This window comes from Triticum urartu, chromosome 4 (genome assembly GCF_003073215.2).
Source record: "Triticum urartu cultivar G1812 chromosome 4, Tu2.1, whole genome shotgun sequence".
Classification (NCBI taxonomy): domain Eukaryota; kingdom Viridiplantae; phylum Streptophyta; class Magnoliopsida; order Poales; family Poaceae; genus Triticum; species Triticum urartu.
This window is the reverse complement of record NC_053025.1, coordinates 125597715-125608205: the sequence shown is the minus strand read 5'-3', so window position 1 is coordinate 125608205 and position 10491 is coordinate 125597715.

Sequence of the window (10491 nt, the reverse complement as noted above, 5' to 3'; positions counted from 1 at the left end):
GATCCATTTTGAACTTCTTCAAAACTTTGTCAAGGTATGTGCTTTGTGAAAGTCCAATTAAGCGTCTTGATCTATCTCTATAGATCTTGATGCCCAATATATAAGCAGCTTCACCGAGGTCTTTCATTGAAAAACTCTTATTCAAGTATCCCTTTATGCTATCCAGAAATTCTATCATTTCCAATCAACAATATGTCATCCACATATAATATAGAAATGCTACAGAGCTCCCACTCACTTTCTTGTAAATACAGGCTTCTCCAAAAGTCTGTACAAAACCAAATGCTTTGATCACACTATCAAAGCGTTTATTCCAACTCCGAGAGGCTTGCACCAGTCCATAAATGGATCGCTGGAGCTTGCACACTTTGTTAGCTCCCTTTGGATCGACAAAACCTTCCGGTTGCATCATATACAACTCTTCTTCCAGAAATCCATTCAGGAATGCAGTTTTGACATCCATCTGCCAAATTTCATAATCATAAAATGCGGCAATTGCTAACATGATTCGGACAGACTTAAGCATCGCTACGGGTGAGAAGGTCTCATCGTAGTCAATCCCTTGAACTTGTCGAAAACCTTTTGCAACAAGTCGAGCTTTATAGACAGTAACATTACCGTCAGCGTCAGTCTTCTTCTTGAAGATCCATTTATTCTCAATGGCTTGCCGATCAATGGGCAAGCCAACCAAAGTTCACACTTTGTTCTCATACATGGATCCCATCTTAGATTTCATGGCCTTAGGCCATTTTGCGGAATCTGGGCTCACCATCGGTTCTTCATAGTTCGTAGGTTCATCATGGTCTAGTAACATGACTTCCAGAACAGGATTACCGTACCACTCTGGTGCGGATCTTACTCTGGTTGATCTACGAGGTTCAGTAATAACTTGATCTGAAGTTTCATGATCATCATCATTAACTTCCTCACTAATTGGTGTAGGCGTCATAGGAACTGGTTTCTGTGATGAACTACTTTCCAATAAGGGAGGAGGCACAGTTACCTCATCAAGTTCTACTTTCCTCCCACTCACTTCTTTCGAGAGAAACCCCTTCTCTAGAAAGAATCCATTCTTAGCAACGAATGTCTTGCCTTCGGATCTGTGATAGAAGGTGTACCCAACAGTCTCCTTTGGGTATCCTATGAAGACACATTTCTACGTTTTGGGTTCGAGCTTATAAGGTTGAAGCTTTTTCACATAATCATCGCAGCCCCAAACTTTAAGAAACGAAAACTTTGGTTTCTTGCCAAACCACAGTTCATAAGGCGTCGTCTCAACGGATTTAGGTGGTGCCCTATTTTAACGTGAATGCAGCCGTCTCTAAAGCATAACACCAAAATGATAGCGGTAAATCAGTAAGTGCGATTACGACGTTCGGACACACCATTACACTGTGGTGTTCCGGGTGGCGTGAGTTGCGAAACTATTCCGCATTGTTTCAAATGAAGACCAAACTCGTAACTCAAATATTCTCCTCCACGATCAGATCGTAGAAACTTTATTTTCTTGTTACGATGATTTTCAACTTCACTCTGAAATTCTTTGAACTTTTCAAATGTTTCAGACTTATGTTTCATTAAGTAGATATACCCATATCTGCTTAAATCATCTGTGAAGGTGAGAAAATAACGATATCCGCCACGAGCCTCAACATTCATCGGACCACATACATCTGTATGTATGATTTCCAACAAATCTGTTGCTCTCTCCATAGTACCGGAGAACGGCGTTTTAGTCATCTTGCCCATGAGGCACGGTTCGCAAGTACCAAGTGATTCATAATCAAGTGGTTCCAAAAGTCCATCAGTATGGAGTTTCTTCATGCGCTTTACACCGATATGACCTAAACGGCAGTGCCACAAATAAGTTGCACTATCATTATCAACTCTGCATCTTTTGGCTTCAACATTATGAATATGTGTATCACTACTATCGAGATTCATCAAAAATAGACCACTCTTCAAGGGTGCATGACCATAAAAGATATTACTCATATAAATAGAACAACCATTATTCTCTGATTTAAATGAATAACCGTCTCGCATCAAACAAGATCCAGATATAATGTTCATGCTCAACGCTGGCACCAAATAACAATTATTTAGGTCTAATACTAATCCCGAAGGTAGATGTAGAGGTAGCGTGCCGACCGCGATCACATCGACTTTGGAACCATTTCCCACGCGCATCGTCACCTCGTCCTTAGCCAATCTTCGCTTAATCCGTAGTCCCCTGTTTCGAGTTGCAAATATTAGCAACAGAACCAGTATCAAATACCCAGGTGCTACTGCGAGCATTAGTAAGGTACACATCAATAACATGTATATCACATATACCTTTGTTCACCTTGCCATCCTTCTTATCCGCCAAATACTTGGGGCAGTTCCGCTTCCAGTGACCAGTCTGCTTGCAGTAGAAGCACTCAGTTTCAGGCTTAGGTCCAGGTTTGGGTTTCTTCTCTTGAGTAGCAACTTGCTTGCCGTTCTTTTTGAAGTTCCCTTTCTTCTTCCCTTTGCCCTTTTTCTTGAAACTAGTGGTCTTGTTGACCATCAACACTTGATGCTCCTTCTTGATTTCTACCTCCGCAGCTTTCAGCATTGCGAAGAGCTCGGGAATAGTCTTGTTCATCCCTTGCATATTATAGTTCATCACGAAGCTCTTGTAGCTTGGTGGCAGTGATTGGAGAATTCTGTCAATGACGCAATCATCTGGAAGATTAACTCCCAATTGAATCAAGTGATTATTATACCCAGACATTTTGAGTATATGCTCACTGACAGAACTGTTCTCCTCCATCTTGCAGCTATAGAACTTATTGGAGACTTCATATCTCTCAATCCGGGCATTTGCTTGAAATATTAACTTCAACTCCTGGAACATCTCATATGCTCCATGACGTTCAAAACGTCGTTGAAGTCCCGATTCTAAGCCGTAAAGCATGGCACACTGAACTATCGAGTAGTCATCAGCTTTGCTCTGCCAGACGTTCATAACATCTGGTGTTGCTCCTGCAGCAGGCTTGGCACTTAGCGGTGCTTCCAGGACGTAATTCTTCTGTGCAGCAATGAGGATAATCCTCAAGTTACGGACCCAGTCCGTGTAATTGCTACCATCATCTTTCAACTTTGCTTTCTCAAGGAACGCATTAAAATTCAACGGAACAACAGCACGAGCCATCTATCTACAATCAACATAAACAAGCAAGATACTATCAGGGTACTAAGTTCATGATAAATTTAAGTTCAATTAATCATATTACTTAAGAACTCCCACTTAGATAGACATCCCTCTAATCCTCTAAGTGATCACGTGATCCATATCAACTAAACCATGTCCGATCATCACGTGAGATGGAGTTTTCAATGGTGAACATCACTATGTTGATCATATCTACTATATGATTCACGCTCGACCTTTCGGTCTCCGTGTTCCGAGGCCATATCTGTTATATGCTAGGCTCATCAAGTTTAACCTGAGTATTCCGCGTGTGCAACTGTTTTGCACCCGTTGTATTTGAACGTAGAGCCTATCACACCCGATCATCACGTGGTGTCTCAGCACGAAGAACTTTCGCAACGGTGCATACTCAGGGAGAACACTTATACTTGATAATTTAGTGAGGGATCATCTTATAATGCTACCGTCAATCAAAGCAAGATAAGATGCATAAAAGATAAACATCACATGCAATCAATATAAGTGATATGATATGGCCATCATCATCTTGTGCTTGTGATCTCCATCTCCGAAGCACCGTCATGATCACCATCGTCACCGGCGCGACACCTTGATCTCCATCGTAGCATCGTTGTCGTCTCGCCAATCTTATGCTTCTACGACTATCGCTACCGCTTAGTGATAAAGTAAAGCATTACAGGGCGATTGCATTGCATACAATAAAGCGACAACCATATGGCTCCTGCCAGTTGCCGATAACTCGGTTACAAAACATGATCATCTCATACAATAAAATTTAGCATCATGTCTTGACCATATCACATCACAACATGCCCTGCAAAAACAAGTTAGACGTCCTCTACTTTGTTGTTGCAAATTTTACGTGGCTGCTACGGGCTTAGCAAGAACCGTTCTTACCTACGCATCAAAACCACAACGATAGTTTGTCAAGTTGGTGCTGTTTTAACCTTCGCAAGGACCGGGCGTAGCCACACTCGGTTCAACTAAAGTTGGAGAAACTGACACCCGCCAGCCACCTGTGTGCAAAGCACGTCGGTAGAACCAGTCTCGCGTAAGCGTACGCGTAATGTCGGTCCAGGCCGCTTCATCCAACAATACCGCCGAACCAAAGTATGACATGCTGGTAAGCAGTATGACTTATATCGCCCACAACTCACTTGTGTTCTACTCGTGCATATGACATCTACGCATAAAACCTGGCTCGGATGCCACTGTTGGGGAACGTAGTAATTTCAAAAAAATTCCTACGCACACGCAAGATCATGGTGATGCATAGCAACGAGAGGGGAGAGTGTTGTCCACATACCCTCGTAGACCGAAAGCGGAAGCGTTAGCACAACGCGGTTGATGTAGTCGTACGTCTTCACGATCCAACCGATCAAGTACCGAACGCACGACACCTCCGAGTTCAGCACACGTTCAGCCCGATGACGTCCCTCGAACTCCGATCCAGCCGAGTGTTGAGGGAGAGTTTCGTCAGCACGACGGCGTGGTGACAATGTTGATGTTCTACCAACGCAGGGCTTCGCCTAAGCACTGCTATAGTATTGTCGAGGTGGACTATGGTGGAGGGGGGTACCGCACACGGCTAAAGATCAACGATCAATTGTTGTGTCTCTAGGGTGCCCCCTGAGGGAGTCCTGGATTAGGGGGTGTTCGGATAGCCGAACTATACCTTCAGTCGGACTCCTGGACTATGAAGATACAAGATTGAAGACTTCGTCCCGTGTCCGGAAGGGACTTTCCTTGGCGTGGAAGGCAAGCTTGGCGATACGGATGTTCTGATCTCCTACCATTGTAACCGACTCTATGTAACCCTAACCCTCTCCGGTGTCTATATAAACCGGAGGGTTTTAGTCCGTAGGACAACATACACATCAACAATCATACCATAGGCTAGCTTCTAGGGTTTAGCCTCTCTGATCTCGTGGTAGATCTACTCTTGTACTACCCATATCATCAATATTAATCAAGCAGGACGTAGGGTTTTACCTCCATCGAGAGGGCCCGAACCTGGGTAAAACTTCGTGTCCCTTGCCTCCTGTTACCATCCAGCCTAGATACATAGTTCGGGACCCCCTACCCGAGATCCGCCGGTTTTGACACCGACATTGGTGCTTTCATTGATAGTTCCTCTATGTCGTCGCCGTCGGGCTTGATGGCTCCTACGATCATCAATGGCGATGTAGTCTAGGGTGAGACCTTCCTCTCCGGACAGATCTTCATCTTTGGCGGCTTCGCACTGCGGGCCAATTCACTCGGCCATCTAGAGCAGATCGAAAGCTACGCCCCTGGCCGTCAGGTCAGATTCGGAAGTTTAAACTACACGGCTGACATCCGCGGACTAATCTTTCCACGGAATCGAAAACCACTGCAGGAGGGTCCGCACTGTCACGACGAGCATGATCTAGCTCTGCCGCCTGAACCAGTGCCCTGGAGGCCGCACCCGCATCGGCCCGACCCTTAGTTCGGAGCCGACCGCACCGCTCGAGAATGGGCGGTTGGACGCCACCTCGGGGGTTGTGATCCCAACGGGCGGTTGAGCCAAACACCAGCCCCGTACTCTGCAAGACTCGTGACTCCATGGGGCCGGATTCTTCGCCGGACTCCTGAACCCTCCCGCCCCTGCCGATCGAAATCCGATTGGGCGCCAGAATCATGGAGTTCACGGCCGCGGACGTCTTTCAGCACTCGCCTTTTCGGCGATATCTAAAGTCACTGAAGTCTCTCTCTTATCAGGAGCCCTGGACGGACTTACGTCCAGCAAGGTTGGGTACGGACGAATGAAGAAATTCAAAACCCACCCACCACCCACTTTGTAGCCACTGTCTACGACTTAACCGACATGCTCGACTACGACTCCGAAGACATCGACGGTATGGACGCCGATGAAGGAGATGATGAAGAACCAGCGCCTACTAGGCCCTGGAAAGCCACCTCGTCATATGACATATACATGGTGGACACCCCAAAAGAGGGAGATGGCGATGGAACAGCGGAGGATGACCCCTCCAAGAAACAGCAAAAGCGTCGGCGTCAGCGGCGCCGCTCAAAATCCCGCCAACACAAAAACGGCGATTCCAGCACGGGAGATAATAATACTCTGGAGAGTGCCGAAGAAAACCCCCTCCAGCAAGGTTTAGCACAGGAGGATGGAGAAACCAGCCCTCATGAAAGAGCGGCAGACAAAGAGGTTGAGGACGATAATTATATGCCTCCCTCCGAAGACGAGGCAAGCCTCGACGACGACGAATTCGTCGTGCTAGAGGATCCTGTTGAGCAAAAGCGTTTCCAACGTAGGCTTGTCGCCACGGCAATAAGCCTCAATAAAAAAACAACAACTCAGAGCTGATCAAGATTTGCTGGTTGACAGATGGACTGAAGTCCTTGCGGCCGAAGAGCATAAACTCGAACGCCCCTCCAAGGCGCAGGTTGCTACCCCGATTAGAGGAGGAAGCACTTGATGCGGCCGAACGGCCACCTCGTGGCCGCGACAGAGAGGCCTCCCGGCCCTCCACTCAAGCCGCACCCCATACCAAGGCACGGGAATATGCACCGGACTTACAAGACATGTTGGAGGACAAGGCAAGGCAAACACGATCGATCTACGGATCGTGTGGGCACCCCACGGCTCGAGACAGTAACCGTCACGCCGGCCACACATTCGGCAGGGCCGAACACAGTAGACAAAGCTCATTGGAGCTACGTCATGATATAGCCCAGTACAGAGGCGCCGCACACCCACTGTGCTTTACAGACAAAATAATGGATCATCAAATCCCCGAGGGTTTCAAACCCGTAAACATCGAATCATATGATGGCACAACAGACCCTGCGGTATGGATCGAGGATTATCTCCTTCATATCCACATGGCCCGCGGCGAAGATTTTCATGCCATCAAATACCTCTCACTCAAGCTTAAAGGACCAGCTCGGCATTGGCTCAACATCTTGCCAACAAGGTCAATCAGTTGTTGGGAGGACCTGGAAGCCGCATTCCTCGACAATTTCCAGGGCACTTATGTGCGACCCCCAGACGCCGATGACCTAAGTCACATAATCCAGCAGCCAGAGGAATCGGCCAGACAATTCTGGACACGGTTCCTAACAAAGAAAAATCAAATAGTCGACTGTCCGGACGCTGAGGCCCTAGTAGCCTTCAAGCATAATATCCGTGACGAGTGGCTGGCCCGGCACCTCGGACAGGAAAAGCCGAAATCTATGGCAGCACTCACGACACTCATGACCCGCTTTTGCGCAGGAGAAGACAGCTGGCTCGCTCTTAGGAACAATATGACCAAGAACCCTGGTAGTTCGGACACCAGGGACATTAGTGGCAGGTCGCATCGCAACAAGCAGAAGCGCCGCATTAACGGCGACAATGCTGAGGATACGACAGTTAATGCCGGATTCAGAGGCTCTAAATCCGGTCAGCGGAAGAAGCCATTCAAAAGGAATCCTAGGGGCCCGTCCAGCTTGGACCGAATACTCGACAGCTTGTGCCAAATACATGGCACCCCCGAAAAGCCGGCCAATCACACCAACAGGGATTGTTGGGTGTTCAAGCAGGCAGGCAAGTTAAGCGCCGACAATGAAGACAAGGGGCTGCATAGCGATGACGACGAGGAGCCCCGACCGCCGAACAACAATGGACAGAAGGGTTTTCTCCCACAAGTGCGGACGGTGAACATGATATACGCCACCCACGTCCCCAAAAGGAAGCGGAAGCGCGCGTTAAGGGACATATACACGGTAGAGCCAGTCGCCCCAAAGTTCAACCCATGGTCCTCCTGCCCGATCACCTTTGATCGAAGAGACCATCCCACTAGCATCCGCCATGGCGGATTTGCCGCATGTGTTCTAGACCCAATTATTGACGGATTTCATCTCACTAGAGTCCTCGTGGACGGCGGCAGCAGCCTGAACCTGCTTTACCAGGATACAGTGCAAAAAATGGGCATCGATCCCTCGAGGATTAAGCCCACCAAAACGACCTTTAAAGGCGTAATACCAGGTGTAGAGGCCAACTATACAGGCTCAGTCACACTTGAAGTGGTCTTCGGATCCCCGGATAATTTCCAAAGCGAGGAATTGATCTTCGACATAGTCCCATTCCGCAGTGGCTATCATGCACTGCTCGGACGAACCGCATTTGCCAAATTCAATGCGTTACCGCGCTATGCATACCTTAAGCTCAAGATGCCAGGCCCTCGTGGAGTAATTACGGTCAATGGAAACACCGAACGCTCCCTCCGAACGGAGGACCACACGGCGGCCCTTGCAGCGGAAGTACAAAGCAGCCTCTCCAGGTAGTTCTCCAGTCCGGCCATTAAACGTCCGGACACCGTCAAGCGCGCCCAGAGTAACCTACAACAAGACCGCCTGGCATGTTCCGAGCAGGCGTAGCAATGCGGCCCCAACCCCAACCCTCGCAAAAAGGCGACGCCAGTACTTCGCGTCCATAACTACGCTCTGGAAATACCATGGGCATAGGGGGAGGGGCACCATCATGGCACGCCCAAAACACGGCTTAAACCGCACCAGGGGCTGCCAATTTTTTTTACTTTTCTCTTACTTCTAGGACTCTACTCTCCGGAAGGCCTGTTCGGCAGTTCAATTGCCGCACAAACGACACAAGAACCAGGGAAGCAGACAAGCCATGCCGCATTACGAAAATCCCAGGTGGTCTCTATCACGAGCAGTATACCTGTTTCGCATACTATTCAGCAGCTTGCCCCTGGAGCAGACATTTTAAATAGTCCAACTTTTTGTTTATCGCATTACTTGTATCGTTCTGCTTTGATCGCAGCTATTTTTAATAAACAATGCATAGCTTTTGTCTATTTTTTGCATTATCTTTTTATAAATAAATGTTCCTTAACGACATGTTGCACCCGTACAACTTGGTATGGCCAAAGTACGCCAGGGGCTTTTAGCACCCCTCAATATGGTGTGAGAAGTCCGAACACTTTCACAAGTGCGGCACCCCGAACTTATAGCACTATATGCATCGGCTCCGAATCATGTCTTGGGTCAATAGTTGGGTTTGCCCGGCTCCTATGTTTTGGTGCCTTACGTTCCGCTATATCGGCTAAGGTAGCACTAGGAGAACAACTGCGATTGTGCCCCAGTTGAGCTGGGCCGAGCACCTCAATGGAGAAAGCTAAAACTGACTGTCATGATGAAGCGAGAGCTGGTCGCTGTTCGAGAGGTTTTTTCGAGTCCCTAAAGACTTATGCCGCTTAGGGCGAGGAGTCGGCTCTGTCCGGCCAAGGCGTGGATAGCGCCCCGAACTCGGTCTTCCGAATACTAGGGGCTTCGCCAAAATTTAAAATTATAGAATTCTATGGCTAAGTGAGAGTGTTCACGCATTATAGTCCGATTGCCTCGTTCGTTGGGCTGAGCGCCTCCCTCGAAGGACCCAAATATGGGAAAAAGAGTGCCCAGGTTTATCCCCGAACACCCCAGCACTAGCGGCAAGGGGGCAGAAGCCGACGACTCGCCATCTCTCAGTATTGATAAACAGCCGCACAGAAGGTAATATTTTAAATTCAAGCAGCATTGCTTAGTGCATATGAACAAGTTTTCAGCGCACAGGACAAACACGAGGGAGTTTTACTCAAAAATTACATCCCTAGTACATTCATCCGCCACAAGGCGGGCACCCTTCAGAACATCCTTATAGTAATTTTCGGGCTTGCGATGCTCTTTCCCCGCTGGTGGCCCGTCCTTTCACAAGCTTCTCCACATCCAGCCTGCCCCAGTGCACCTTAGCACGGGCAAAGGCCCTACGGGCACCTTCAATACAGATGGAGTGCTTGATGACTTCGAGACTTGGACAAGCCTCCACCAGCCGCCGCACCAGCCCGAAATAGCTCCCAGGCAGAGCCTCTCCAGGCCACAGCCGAACTAGGAGGCCCTTCATGGCCTGTTCGGCCACCTTGTGGAGCTCGACCAGTTGCTTCAGTTGGTCGCTCAGGGGCACGGGGTATCCGGCCTCAGCATACTGAGACCAGAACACCTTCTCCGTCGAGTTGCCCTCCTTGGCTCGATAGAATGCGGCGGCATCAGATACACTCCGGGGAAGATCTGCAAATGCCCCTAGAGAGCTCCGGATTTGGGTAAGTATCAAGTAACTCACGTTTATGTGTTTACTTTGCATAAATAATGCCTTACCCGCCGCTATCTTTTTCACCTCATCCAACTCCTGGAGGGTCTTCTGGGATTCGGTCTTGGCCGACTGGGCATTTTCAATAGCCGCCGCGAGCTCGGACGCTCGTGTTCGATCATGC